Here is a 14,161-nt window from a genome sequence, read left to right on the forward strand (position 1 = left end):
ACTAAAATATGACGAGAGAACACGGGGTAAAAGGGTGGAAGTGTGGGTTCATCTTTTAAATTGAGAAAATCTTCATCTTCACAACTTTTCTTTAGCTTCCACTGTCATGGTCTCTAAAGATAAGACTGCTTGTTATTTGTTCTGCAGTGTCCTTGTTTCATGTGCTCTACAAGCTACTGGAGAGCAAAACCATTTTGTTTTGGTAACTCTTTTGATTAAGACCCTCGAAACCTGGATTCTGTTTGTGCTTTTTTTTGTGTTAAGGGGCATGCCTATATCACAATGCACAAATGAGGGGGCTGTAGTTCTTTTTATCTGCAATTTATCTGCAATTTTTCTGTCATTTCTGAACCTCGACATTATGGCCTGCGTGAATGAGCCATTAATTGTTCTAAACCCCAATGACTAGTACCATATGCCTTTGGTTCTAAGCAAAGACTGTTTTAAAAAAAGGGTTCTTTGTTAATTTTATCACTCAGCTCTGCAAGGGGAAGACTGTTACTTAACTGCAATAAACTGGTCATGATAAAATCATGAGAGATGACAGCAGAAACCATTCAAATGGAAGTGGTCACTAATTACCAGACCTTGCCCTTTTTCTAGGACATTATGATAAGCAATATCTAATTCTAAAAAATACCTGTAATATTAAATACTATACAAGCTTGGGAAATACAGCTCATGTTGAGAATATTTCTGTTTTCGTTAAATGAGACACATAGCTACTTTTTGTAAAAAGATCTTTAGTGATCTGACAACCCATTAATGCAATGATTTATGATGAAATTTGCTTAAGATATTGGAGTTTAATACTCCTAAAAATGTTAAAAAACAGGTAAGAGGTGGTTGATATTATTGTTTGATTTTTAAAAGCACTGGAAGACAGAAGGCAAATATTGTGTTACCGCATCAGACTGCAACTTGGGAGACTGGAGCTGAACTTTAGTGTTAGTTACTGTCTCTGTACTGAATCTTCATCTCAAACACATGGTTGACAGTACTGCCTTTCCTTATCCCTTTTCTTCTTACACCCATTTTTAATTGTAAGTTCTCAAGAACAGAAATCTTTTCTTGCTGTGTGTGTGAAAATTATATGGTTTGTAATAAAGCTCTGATCTTGATTGGTCCCAGTGACACTAGGATGTTACAAGAAACATAATAGTCTTGCTATTATTTGTCTGAGTTTAGTATTTACAGTGTTAACAGTAATTGTGTCTACTGCACTATCACCTACAACACCCTGGTCCCTTCTCTGAGGTCTTTCTATAGGTCTTGGCAGGAACTTTCTCCATTTCCCAGGTCTCACAGACTTATGACCCAGGATTTAGACTGCAATGAGAGGATGTAGAGTCAGCATTGCCTGAACTACTTTGGGTACCACAGCAGTATTACCTGTAATAAAGCAGTGCCATGGAAAGGGACCTGGGGATCCTGGTCAATGACAAGTTGAATGAATCAGCAGTGCCCTGACAGCCAAGAGGGCCAACCCTGTCCTGAGGGGCATCAGACAAAGCATCACCAGCTGGTCAAGGGAGGGGATTGTCCTGCTCTGCTCTGCACTGGTACGGCCTCACCTTGAGTATTGTGTGCAGTTTTGGGCACTGCAACATAAGAAAGATATTAATCCATTAGAGGGTATCCAAAGGAGGGCAAAGAAAACAGTGAAAGGCCTTGAGGGGAAGAGGGGAAGCCATATGAGGAGTGGCTGAAGTCACGTGGTCTGTTCAGCCTGGAGGAGACTGAGGAGAGACCTCCTTGCAATCTACAACTTCCTCATGAGGAGAAGAGGAGGAACTGATCTCTTCTCTGTGGTGACCAGCAACAGGACCCAAGGGAATGGCCTGAAGTTGTGTCAGGGCAGGTTTAGGTTGGATGTTAGAAAAAGGTTCTTCCCCCAGACGGTGGTTGGGCACTGGAACAGGCTCCCGAGGGAAGTGGTCACAGCACCAAGCCTGACAAAGTTCAAGAAGCATTTGGACAACATTCTCAGGCATGTGGTGTGACTCTTTGGGATGGTCCTGTGCAGGTCCAGGAGTTGGACTTGATGATCCTGGAGGGTACCTTCCAACTTGGCATATTCTGTGATTCTGTAATTTTGCTCAGGTCAATTTTCATTCTTTTGTGTGTCTTCTGGTACTTGAATTAGCTTCTCTGTATCTGTTGCAGATCCTGAATAGTCAGATTTTCTTCTGAACTGAGTCCCTGAAAAGTATGGGATTTTTACAAGAAGTATTTCTGAACCAAGATGGGGACAGAAATCAAAGAACAGTAAGCCTCTGGTTTACAGTTCAGAGGTGATTCCACAAGGACAATCAAAGAAAACTTTTATTATCTGAAAAGGGCTTTAGGGATCATAAAATATTAGAAATCAGGTGGTTTGACCTTAGTGCAGTGGAAGTCTTATATGCAATTTCAAAGGACAAGAACTTTTCAAGAAACATGATCTGACTGAAGGCATATACTCTCCTATGAACTGATGTCACATTAGCCTGTGGAACGTAGCACGTTTCAGCTGAGATAATAGCACTTACATTTTCAGAATACTTCTCAGATGGGGGCTGAGCCAAAAGTCCTTTGCAGTTAATGGCATTTTCCCTTTTTAAAAGTATGCTTTATTAAATCAGTAGAACTGAAACGAGCAGACTAAAGTGAAATAGTAAATGCAGATTGACATTAAATCTATGGCTCCCACCTATGGTAGATCTCAATGTCCTTAATTGTAACTTCTTATTGCTCCTTCCTGAATGATAATATTTCCAAGCAATTTATTTACAAATTTCAACACTGAATCCTCTTGATCTGAAGCAAAACTTTCTATTGAATGATCTGATAACTCAGAATTGCTGCATCTTTGCCACAGGCAAATGCAATTTATGAAATTATCCAAGTCACTAGAGGGACACATGCTGTATGTGGGTCAGGGGAGAGAAAAACAATTCTGGTTTTTCAGAAGCAGGCAAAAAAAAGGTCTATACCTACCCAAAGGCACCTTTCCCTTCCCATTTAACCAGGTCATGGCTGCTGTGGGTTACATGTAGGGGGTCTATATTAGTTACTTGGTGTACTTCAAAGGTTCCTTTGGAGCACAGATTTGGTTTACATCTATACTAGAGGAACCACAAGGTACACTCTGAGGTGCAGCACTGATGTGCTCAGAACATATTCCATTCTCACAGGTTTAAGGCCAAAGTTGTACCCTGAGCAAGAATGAATAAAACAGCAGGAGTGTTCAAGTGGATCTTCAGGTAGTAGTAAAGAAGTTTCTGTCTCTTGTTCTACCTCAATAAGATGTTCTTTTTAAGGATAGCAGTGCACATTTATTTCCTTAGTCTGAGCTTTCTAACTGTGCCTGATTCTCTAATTAGTTAAACTCTATGATGTAGAAGACCAGAGGGGAACTACCAAATGGAATCATTAAATTTATTTTAGAAGCTTTTTCACCAAATAAAAAAATAAATGTAAGAGAAAACACTAACTCTGGTTCAAAGCATAGACCATGTATTTAAGTGCTAACGACTAATTTATAGTAACTGCAGAAAATTAGACTGAAAGTCATGCAAAAATTCAATATTAGTTCAAAGGACATGTGAAAACCCTATAACAAGTACTCTGCTTTTGCAGCTTTCACAACGTAAGTAGCAAGAACTTCTTTCTACAGGAACCTGGGCTTTTAAATAAAAATCCAACTAAAGCTACCAGTAAAAACCCAATTAAAGCTACTAGCAAAAAATTGTTTTTCAAAAATTCTTTTCTCTCAAAAGAACAACTGCTTATGAAGAAAGGAATATTTTAAAGTGAAGAAAGGTTTTGATTTTAATAATTAAATTTATCTTCTTCCATATTTGATAAGCAAACCCACAGGCATTTTTGTGACTTTCATGGATCGTGACTTTCATGTTGTGGAGAAAAAAATCATGCCAATACTCTTCCATATCTTGTATAGCTGTAGGTATAAGCAACTACATGAAAAGTTATTTGTTCCTCTTTATCATAAGACTTCCTATGGATTATATTGAAACTCTTGTAAGTGGCAGTGAAAAACCCTCCGTGTTCCTATGGTAGGAACATGAACAAGACTTCCTACTGTGATGATGTATCATTATGTTATGACATTTCACTCTAATGGTAAGAAAAGTGTGAAGACTCACTTTCTTTACACTGACCTGAAGGCTTCCTTGCTTTGGAACTGTGGGAAACTAACTTGCATACATGCTCTGTTTCTATAATATATTACTTCTAGCTATTGGAGAATGGATACTCTCTCAGGAGAACAGACAAAAATTTGTTGTAGAAGTTTCATTTTTTTAGGTAATTTTCATATCTTTATTTAGCACTTCATGTTTCAGTAAGAGCAGAGCTCCAGGAAAGCAGTGGACTGAATGCAGCTGGAGCTACAATAATCCTTTCTCCCAGTTTTGAGAGCTACTGAAAGAGCAATGTGTCGCAGTTCGATGGGTTTCTGGGGTGTCACTGCTGGCTGCTCTGTGAAGGCTTGCAGGGCTGGAATCACCCCCCCGCCACCTGTCCCTCGTGGCAGGGACAGGCAGCAGAGGTACTTAAGCCAGGAGACAGAGACCACGCAGGGAATCTGGCAGCGAAGAAGAGACTTTATTCAAATTTCCCGCAGCTTATAAGGGCTGCTGGGCCAAAGAGGGGATTGGCCATTTGGCTAGGCAATGCAAGGAGACAATATAATAACTATGGTAACACAGAAACCAGTGGTAGACAAGTGAGTTAACAATTTCCAAACCCCGGCAGCAATGAGAGTAAAACCTTTGCTCCTGTTGTGTTGCTGAGGGAGAAGTAGCTGAAATACCTATTGAGCACTCAGCATTCATAAGTCCTAAATCACTAAGTTTAAAATAAAAGCTCATTTAGTGCTTGTCAATGGGCAATGTCCAGTTAGACAAATCAACCTTGTACTTCAAGACTTAGTAGGTCCCTCTTATAAAACCTATTGTAAGTATTGTTGCCTTGAAATTAAAATAATCTTAAAATTAAGTATTCTAACAAAACACAAAACCACTCATGCAATTAGGCATGAAATAGCTGAGATGGATGGTTCAAACAACCTTGTCAGAGCCTATGAAATCCACTTTCCAATGAACATCTGAAGGAGAATACTAATCACAGCAATCAGAACAATAGCAGCCACAATGATCTCCAAGCAATAGAAATCCTTGCTCAATGAAACCTCTGGCTGCAGCTGGCCACTAGCAGTGCAACAACAAAACCATTGCACAAAAGGGCTAGAGGCACAGCTGAGCGTGACACCAACAGCAAAAGAACTTTAAAGGAGTTGTATCTTATTTCCTCATACAGAAGTGGTAAACTGAAGTCTGAGAGGCCCTTACACTTTCTTCTTTAAATATTTCTATAGAGAATATCTGATGGAGAGATTCTCATCCAGTAAAACCAATCCTTAAAGCCAGAAATAAAAACCAGAATTGTTTGACAGACATTGACTCTTATACCACTTGAACAATTTCTTTGAACAAAAAATACTGAAGTTAATTCAGCTAAATTGTGAGCAGCTACTAAGAGTATACTGGTAAATGCACTGTGCTATGTGTTTAGGTTTTAGTAATATTACTCCTTATTATGATGTTTCTGTTGACTCTCTTGTGCCATTATTTCTTCATACTGCCATCATAGCAATGCTGTCCAAAATGGCAAATAGAAATCTTCAGAACCATTGGGTAGGAAAACATGTATCAGGAAAATTGTTGTTCAGCTACGTGGACTTTAATTCATATGGAGACAATCCAGACATATGTATCTAACACCTCAGGTTATGTGCTTTATATTACAACTACTGCTTATGCCAAGCATCTAAAACCACAAAAAGACTTTAATGAAGGACAGTATCAATTTGCCTCTAGCATATCTCTAATTTGAGTATAACTTGGATTGTCTTGTGGGAATTCTGCTTGTTTGGATAAAATCTGAATTTGTTTTGCCCGCATAAAGATATTGCTTAAAGAAAAACTGCTGCATTATATAATATCAAAGAGCTTAACTACTACATCTAATTATATTAAAGACTAAACTACTGGAAGCAATGAAAACACTTCAAATTTGATTATAAACATGAAAGCAAATGGGAAGCAGCAAGTTTAATATAGACTGTGCTGCAAGTACCCTTGAAAAATCTGTGTCCTTGCCATCTTTTCCAATACCAAGCTATGTTTTGTAGGTCATACTGTAAAAAGTACTTGGAAAAAAGCTCCCTGGGTGAAATTATCAGAATTGCCTCTAGCAATTGTTACTGCCTTTAGTAGCAGTACTGCCTATTTCTGAAAAAAGAATATGTGTACAATTTGATTTTCTTTTCTTCCAGGCTCTGGAAGGAAGTGTTGTCTCAGTTTCCTGCAACTCAGCTTGAAATGTTCAGCTCTTCAAAAGAAAGATCAGAGAATTAGTCTTTACAAAATGAAATCTGAATCTTAAAGATTCAACACTTCAGATCTGAAGATTAAACCAAACTAACAAATGGATTGACTTTTTCAGCAGACTAAGCATCGCAATGGCATGGTGGGAGATGCAGCCACCTTCAATTCAGCAGCTGTAGTTGTGTGGGCAGAAATACCCCACAGCATTATAGAGAATGAAAACCTGAAGGCCTGCAGTACCTGACAGACTTTTAGAAGAGACTTAATTCAAAGAGAAGTATAACTCAAAGAAAAACTTATTTATTTTCTTATTCTTTTTTATCTTCAATTCTCCTTTCCTAGAATTTATTCTACCAACAAAACCTGGTTAATGTATGCTAACATGTGACTCATGTCTCGTAATAGCTGGAACTGGAGTTTGATATGGGATGATTCATTGTGTGTTGACTTTCTGAGATGTCCTTCAAAGTTAGTGAGAGATGACAGCCCATTGGCGACAATGAGCTGATGCATCAACTGTTACCGGCACAGGAATATGCCTGCAGGTCAGGATGCCTCCCAGAGAGACCTGGACAAGCTCAAGAAGTGGGCCCATGGGAACCTCATGAGGTTCAACAAAGCCAAGAGCAAGGTGATGTACCTGAGTTGGGGCAATGCCTGGTATGGCATTGCACAGACTAATGGCTGAACAGATTGAAAACAGTCCTGAGGAGAACTTGAGGATGACGATGGATGAGAGGCTGGACATGACCCAGCAACGTGTTCTTTCATCCCAGAAAGCCAACCATGTTCTGGGCTGCATCAAGAGCAGCAATGTCTGGAGCCCCCAACACAGGACAGACTTGGACCTGTTTGAATGGGTCCAGAGGAGGGCACCAAAGATTGTCAGAGGGTTGGAACACCTCTCCTGCGAGGAAAGGCTGAAAGAATTGGAATTGTTCTGTTTGGAGAAGAGAAGACTCTGGAAGGACCTTATTGTGGCCAGTACTTAAAGGGAGCCTAAGAAAGATAGGGACAGACTTCCTAGCCAGGCTTATTGCCATAGGGCGAGGGGTAAGGGTTTTAAACTGAAGAAGGGTTGGTTTAGATTACGTACAAGGAAGAAGTTTCGGGTTTTTTTTTTACAATGATGATGGTAAAGCACTGGCACAGGTTGCCCTGAGAGGTGGTAGATGCCCCAACCCAGGTCAAGTGGCTTGGGACTCTGAGCAACCTGATCTAGTTGAATATGTCCCTGCTCACTGTAGGGAGGTTGGATTAAATGGCCTTTAAAAGTTTCTTCCAACCCAAACTACTCTATGATTGTATCTAGTGAAAACATAACAACATGCAAATATTCTCCAGTGGAATTTGCAGATAAAAGGCAACAAACACAAATTAAAAGTTAAATCTTTTTTTTGTTATTATTTTATTCTCTTATGAACATTCATTCTATATAATTTCTCTATAATTTACATTCTACTGGCATTTACTTCGTGAAGATTTTAGTAAAACCACTTACAGGTTGCATTGGTTCTGTTTATTTCTGTGTACTCTTCACAGGTGCTCCCAAGGGTTGTTCATTGATAAGTATGGTCTGTACATACCCTGTACATTTTGTTTGCTACCTTTCTGTTGCAGCAGCCTTTCCTTGATGCACAAGTTACTAACTTTTCTGAGAAGACGCTCCTTGCTTGCTTGTTTCCCTGGAGTTAGTTGCATGATATTATCACAAATCATAAAGGGCATCTGAGGCTACACTCAGGCTGGGCAGCGACGGGGACTCCTGCTTCTCCAGGCTCTTGAGCCTGAGCACAGATTTGTACCCCAGCAGTACAACACTAACCAAACAGGAATCCAAGTTCCACTGTGTGCCTGTGCTCAAAGAACTGTATAGACAACATCTGCTTAGATGGCTGAGTGTACTATATGGTTTGTATGCTAGGCTGCATCATTAGAAAGTTTATATTTATCTCCCTAATTTACTCATTATTTTTAATACAAAGGATCAAATGAAGAAGTATAGCTATTCTGACAGATAGCTATTTTGGTAGTGAAGAATTTGCCGTACCAAGTGGTCTAAACATTTATTTAATTTGACAGCAGTCATTGTCAGCTATTTCAAAGATAAACCTCTAGAATATTTTGTGCATGGAGATATATCTTCCTTTTCCTTTTTCATAAGTTTAAGGATATTCTCTGTATAGGTGAGTTTGGGGAGTGGGTATAACATTGCAGTCACTGTGATATCCGAATGCAACTGAAAACTGATATCTTACAATTATTTATTTAGGATAGTGACTAATTTCTTTAAAAATTTTAAGAAAGTCTTTTCCCTTGGTTCTGTGGCTAATTGGGCACATATGTTGATATGTGCAGTATTTATATACACTCAAATATGCTGCCTTTGTAATTTTTTCCTATATTATAAAAGATAAATATCACTGTTGAATTAACATTGTTTATAGGATTAAGTGAATGTAGGGTTTTTACACTGTGTTTTGCTTTCTTCAATACTAGTCCGTTTGTTGTCCAAACAACTATTGAATAGGTAAATTAACAAAATATTAATGGCAAATATTTTGTGTATAATATCCTAAGAAAACAATTCAGTGCAAACCAGAGCTGTTTAAAAGCTGATATGACAGTGTATTAATTTAATTTCATGCTCCTAGCATGGTGCCCACACCTGGGGAACTGTTCCTTACTCCCCCTGTTTAGGTGAAAACTCTGAAATCTTAATCCCTAAATATCTCAGGTGACTGGAAAAAGGGAAACATTGAACCCATCTTAGAAAGGGTAGAAAGAAGGACCCTGGAAACTACCTCAGGTCAGCCTCATCTCTGTACCTGGGAAGTTAATGGAACAGATCCTCCTAGAAGTTGTGCTAAGGAACACGGAGACCAGGGAGGTGATTCAAGACAGCCAGCATGGCTTCACCAAGGGCAAGTCCTGCCTGACCAACACAGTGGCCTTCTCTGATGGAGAGACTCTGCCAGTGGACAAGAGAAAATTTACATATGTCATTTATTTGGACTCGTGTAAAGCCTTTGACATGGTCCCCCACAGCATCTTTCTCTCTAAACTAGAGAGAGAGGGATTTGATGGGTGAACTTCTAGGTAGATAAGAAATTAGTTGGACAGTCATATCCAGTGGATTGTGGTCAAAGGCTCAGAGTCCCAATGGACATCAGTGACAAGTGATGTCCCCCATTGGTACCAGTGATATTTAATATCTTCATTAATGGCATAGATAAAGGGATGAAGTGCACCCTCAGCAAATTTGCAGATGACACCAAGCTGAGTGCTGTGGTTGACACACCTGAAGGACAGGATACCATCCAGAGGGACCTGAAAAAGCTTGAGAAGTGGGTGCATATGAACATCCTGAGGCTGGGGCAACCCCTGGTATCAATCCAGGCTGCGGATGAACAGATCAAGAGCAGCCCTGATGAGGAGGACTTGGGGGTGCTGGTGGATGAACCAGCAACGTGCACTTGCAACCAAGAAAACTAGTCACATCAAAAGCAGCTTGTCCAACAGTTCGAGGGCAGAAATTCTGCTCCTCTACTCTGCTCTCTCATCTTGAGAACCCACCTGAAACACTGCATCTAGCTATGGGGTCACAAGCAAAGGAAGGAGCTGTTCAGCAAGTCCAGAGGAAGGTCATCAAGTTAATTAAAGGGATGGAGCATCTTTCCAATGAGGAAAAGCTGAGAGAATTGTGATTTTTCAGTCTGGAAAAGAGAAAGCTTTGGGGTGACTTAATTGTCACTAGTATTGCCTTCCAGTGTCTGAGGAGAACCTACAAGGAAGATGGAGAGAGACTATTTACAAACACCTGTAGTGACAGGATGTCTCAGTTTGAAGAGACTGGAATGTTTGCTAAAGAGGATGAGTCATGAGACAAAACAAACTCCTCTCTTTCAGCAATTGTAAATTCAAAATGAAGGGGGGTTTCAATCGAGGAAGTGTGGAAAAAAACAGAAGAAATAACAACCCTTTATTAAAAGATATGTTGACAAGAACAGCAACAGAACACAAAAAAACAACTAGACAACAGTCTTGTAGCCAAAAGTCTCCTTTAAACAAAAGAAAAAGGTCTGAATATTTCTCTGTGTTTAGCGCAGTTCCGATCGCGGTCGGCAGGGGGCGCTGTCGGGCCGCTGGAGGTGCAGAGCCTGCAGTGCACAGCGGTGGTCGGCAGGGGGCGCTGTCGGGCTCTGGCGGTCACCGCGTGGGAAGGGGGTCTGGGGGTGGTCTCGGATCGCGGGAGAAGCCGAAAAGAAAACGGAGACCCTTCCACCAGTGGAAGAAGGGCAGAAGGAAAAGCAGTCCACCCCCACGGGACTCACTGTTGCTCTCAGATGACTGTTCCTCTCTCCCAGCGAGCACACAACTCTCTGATGAAAATCCCAGTAGGTCCTGGCTGGAGTCATGAGGCAGCGCGCGAGCCGATCGAGGCCGGAGGTCAGGCCTTACCAGGACGAAAAGCCAGAAAGACAGGCTTCCAGGCCCCCTCTCCAAAAATACCCAGACACAGACCCTGTCTCAGTCCCAGTGAGAGAACTCCGCAGTCTCATCTCTCCCCTCTGAGAAGAGCCAACCACTCCCTCCCAAAACTCCTCCTCTCTCCCCCTAGCCTCCCATGGGTCATTCGTTAGGAATGCAGCTTGGCTGGCAAGACCCTTTGTAACACTAATCACCTCCCTTTCCATTCAAACTCCGTCTTTCCTACGGTGGGGGCAGGGGGAAGAAAAATTCTCCTGGATTTCTAACCTATAACACAGGATGGATGGCTTCAAAGTGAGAGTAGATTTAGATTAGATATTAGAAAAAAATTCTTTTCTGTGAGGGTGGTGAGGCACTGAAACAGGTTGTTCAGAGAAGTTGTGCATGTCCCATCCCTAGTAATGTACAAGGCCAGGTTGGATGGGACTCCGAGCTACCTGATCTAGTGGGTGACATCTCTGCCCATGGCAGGGGGGTTGGAACTAGATGATATTTAAGGTCCCTTCCAACCAAAGCCATTCTACAATTCTAGGTACCACCAAATATATAAAAACAGATGGTTTCCAAAACAGTGCAAGAAATTCTGATCTGCATGTTATTTTAGTAACTAAACTATATCTGATATTCTTTCAGTTATTATAGATACTGCAAAAATATAAAAGTAGACTGTTTCTAAAACAGTACAGGAACTTCTGTCTCCAGTAAGAATTATCCACCTGTTTCTGGCATGAAATATGTCTGAAAATAATTGAATTAACCTCAGTGATATAAATTGTGACTGAATCAAATAGAATAACTCTGTAAGAAGTCTGTGCGTGTGTCTGTGTGTCTGTGTGTTTAACCAGAAGGAAGTAAATACACAAATGCAATAGAACATATCTCCTGAACCAAAATAAAAATCAGAATTTTGTAGCCTAACTTTACTTCTTTTTTCTTTCTCTACTAACTATTGTATTTCAAAATAAAAGATGATAGGTTGTTATCTCAAATTCTCTCAAATAAGCTTCTAAATTGGGATACACTGTTTTCTTCCAACAGGAATCCATTTGGTCTAATCGATCTATGACTCAGTGAACTTTACATGGACGCTGGAAATACTGAATATTCATGACACAGTGTATAACAACAGAAAGAGAGGATACAGAACACTGTTTGCAAATCAGTTTGACAAGTAATAATATAGTGTTGTTTTTTTCTTCTTGGCATTTATTCCTGATGAGCTCTCTTTTAAACCCTAATGGTTTATAAAAGAAACTGTGGCATAAAGTAATAAATATAAGTCAACTAAAATAAGGTGAACAAAAGTGGTAAGTAGTTTAAGTTGCATTTTGTCTTTTTCTTACATAGTTGTGTGAAAGCAAAATGGGTTAATGTTTATGCAAAATTTAGCTTTAGAACATAGTATGAAAATTGTTATCCCTGTTTATTTCTCTTAAAACTGAAAGCAGTATTTATGTTACAGGATGTGATTACTTCAACAAATTTGTTCTCAAAAGATTTGTTTATCTAAATTGACAGATTTATCCCTTCTTTCACAAAACAGATGCACAGAAATTTGCCTCAAAAAGATTTCATATTTTACTTTTTCTCATTTTATTTTAGTTTCTACTGCCAGTGTAGGAAATACTGCACATTGTAAATGCCTAATTCAAACTCTGGCCTTCTAGTTGTTTGAAAAAAAATTGAAGAGTTCAATTATTTTGTCATAATGTCTGCATTAAGGAGTTCATTTAACTCTCTGGTTTAGAGATATGGAGGATGTCCTTTAAATATCTAATTGAAGACATCTTATTGTAATTTTTATTCAGAAAAGGAAGATGAAGAAATTAGCCACAAGAGAGAAGAAACCCCACAGGAATAAAAACACAGACAGGAAGGGGATCTTTATTTCATTATTAAATGTTTTCACTTATTACAGGTGAGTTAACACATCACAGAATCACAGAATAGTTGGGGTAGGAAGGGGCCTCTGGAGATCATCCAGTCCAACCCCTCTGCCAAAGAAGGGTTACCTAGAGAAGGTGACACAGGAATGTATCCAGGTGGAATGTCTCCAGGGAGGGAGACTCCACGACCTCCCTGAGCAGCCTGTTCCAGTGCTCTGCCACCCTCAATAATAAGTTGTTACTCATGTTGAGGTGAAACTACTTGTGTTTTAGTTTATGGCCATTACTCTACATCCTGTTGCTGAGCACCACTGAAAAAAGTCTGGCACCATCGTCTTGATAGCTGCCTTTGAGATATTTATATATATTGATGATATCCCCTCTCAGTCTTCTCTTTTCTAGACTAAACAGGCCCAACAAGACTTACTTTTGTATTTAATTGTAATTGAATTATAACATTTGATTGACAGGAAATTCAAATCTGGTAGGAATGATAAAATGAGGAGTTAAGATCTAAATCTTAACTTTTAATTCATTTCCTCTTGTTTAAGAGCACCTCAGATTGAAGAGAAATATGATTATTCAAAAGTCAAGGCATATATAAATTTCTTGATATTTTAATTTTGGAGGAGAGCTTCACACAGACTTTTTTAATGAGGATTCTTTGTAATTTATGGTGTATTTCCCACTTTTTTACAGTGATAACTTTGAACAAAATTTCAGATAAGGTTGTGTTAGTTTTAATTTGTGAAGTAAGATTAACTATGGCAGATACAGAGACTGCAATGATGTTGTGCTGCTCCAGCATCCTGGGATATTCTGAGATGCTCTGAGAAAGGGTCTGTGAACAACTAGTGATTATTCAGTATATTTTTGCACATGTATGTCTAAGAAAGGCTCTCATAGGGGCTCTGAAGCAAAGCCAGAGGAAGAATACAGGATTCATGTCTTTGATTCATGTCTTTTGAGGAGCTCCCTGTTTTCCAGACTTACCTCTCACAACCCTGTACAAGAAAGAATCTCTAGTGCCAAAGCTTTGAGGGGCTTGCAAGGCCATGCAGCCATGTGAACATGGCAGGCATGTGGGGGAATGACTGTCTTACAAGCGCTTGCTGGAGAGCTGAAAAGGTGAGTAGGACACCTAAGGGTGCCCAATGCCAGGCTCATGGGTCCAAGGCAGTTCAGCTTCCTTGGTTGCTCACAGGCAGGGCATGTGTGGAAAGCCCCATCTTGGAGTACTTCCCAGTGGGTCATTGCCTTCTGAAGGACTAATGCTCCACACACTGTGGAGAAAGTAATGCCTGCTTTGTGCTCACTGTCCCTTACATGGGATGCACTGCACCAACCCAACAGCAACAACAGCAATGGCAATGACCAGACTAGCTACAGTGA

The 14,161-nt window shown here is 39.9% G+C and overlaps 1 long non-coding RNA gene across 1 annotated transcript; it reads left to right on the forward strand.

The window, feature by feature from the left end:
• Positions 1-10,692: 10,692 nt before the first annotated feature.
• LOC120324537 lies at positions 10,693-12,765 on the forward strand. Its single transcript, XR_005565917.1, has 3 exons — positions 10,693-10,841; positions 11,922-12,054; positions 12,692-12,765. It is a non-coding gene; the product is annotated as an uncharacterized LOC120324537 (long non-coding RNA).
• Positions 12,766-14,161: the final 1,396 nt, after the last annotated feature.

The sequence above is a fragment of the Pipra filicauda genome, unplaced genomic scaffold (assembly GCF_003945595.2).
Source record: "Pipra filicauda isolate LSUMZ 115617 unplaced genomic scaffold, ASM394559v2 scaffold57_size4234018_pilon, whole genome shotgun sequence".
Taxonomy (NCBI): Eukaryota; Metazoa; Chordata; class Aves; order Passeriformes; family Pipridae; genus Pipra; species Pipra filicauda.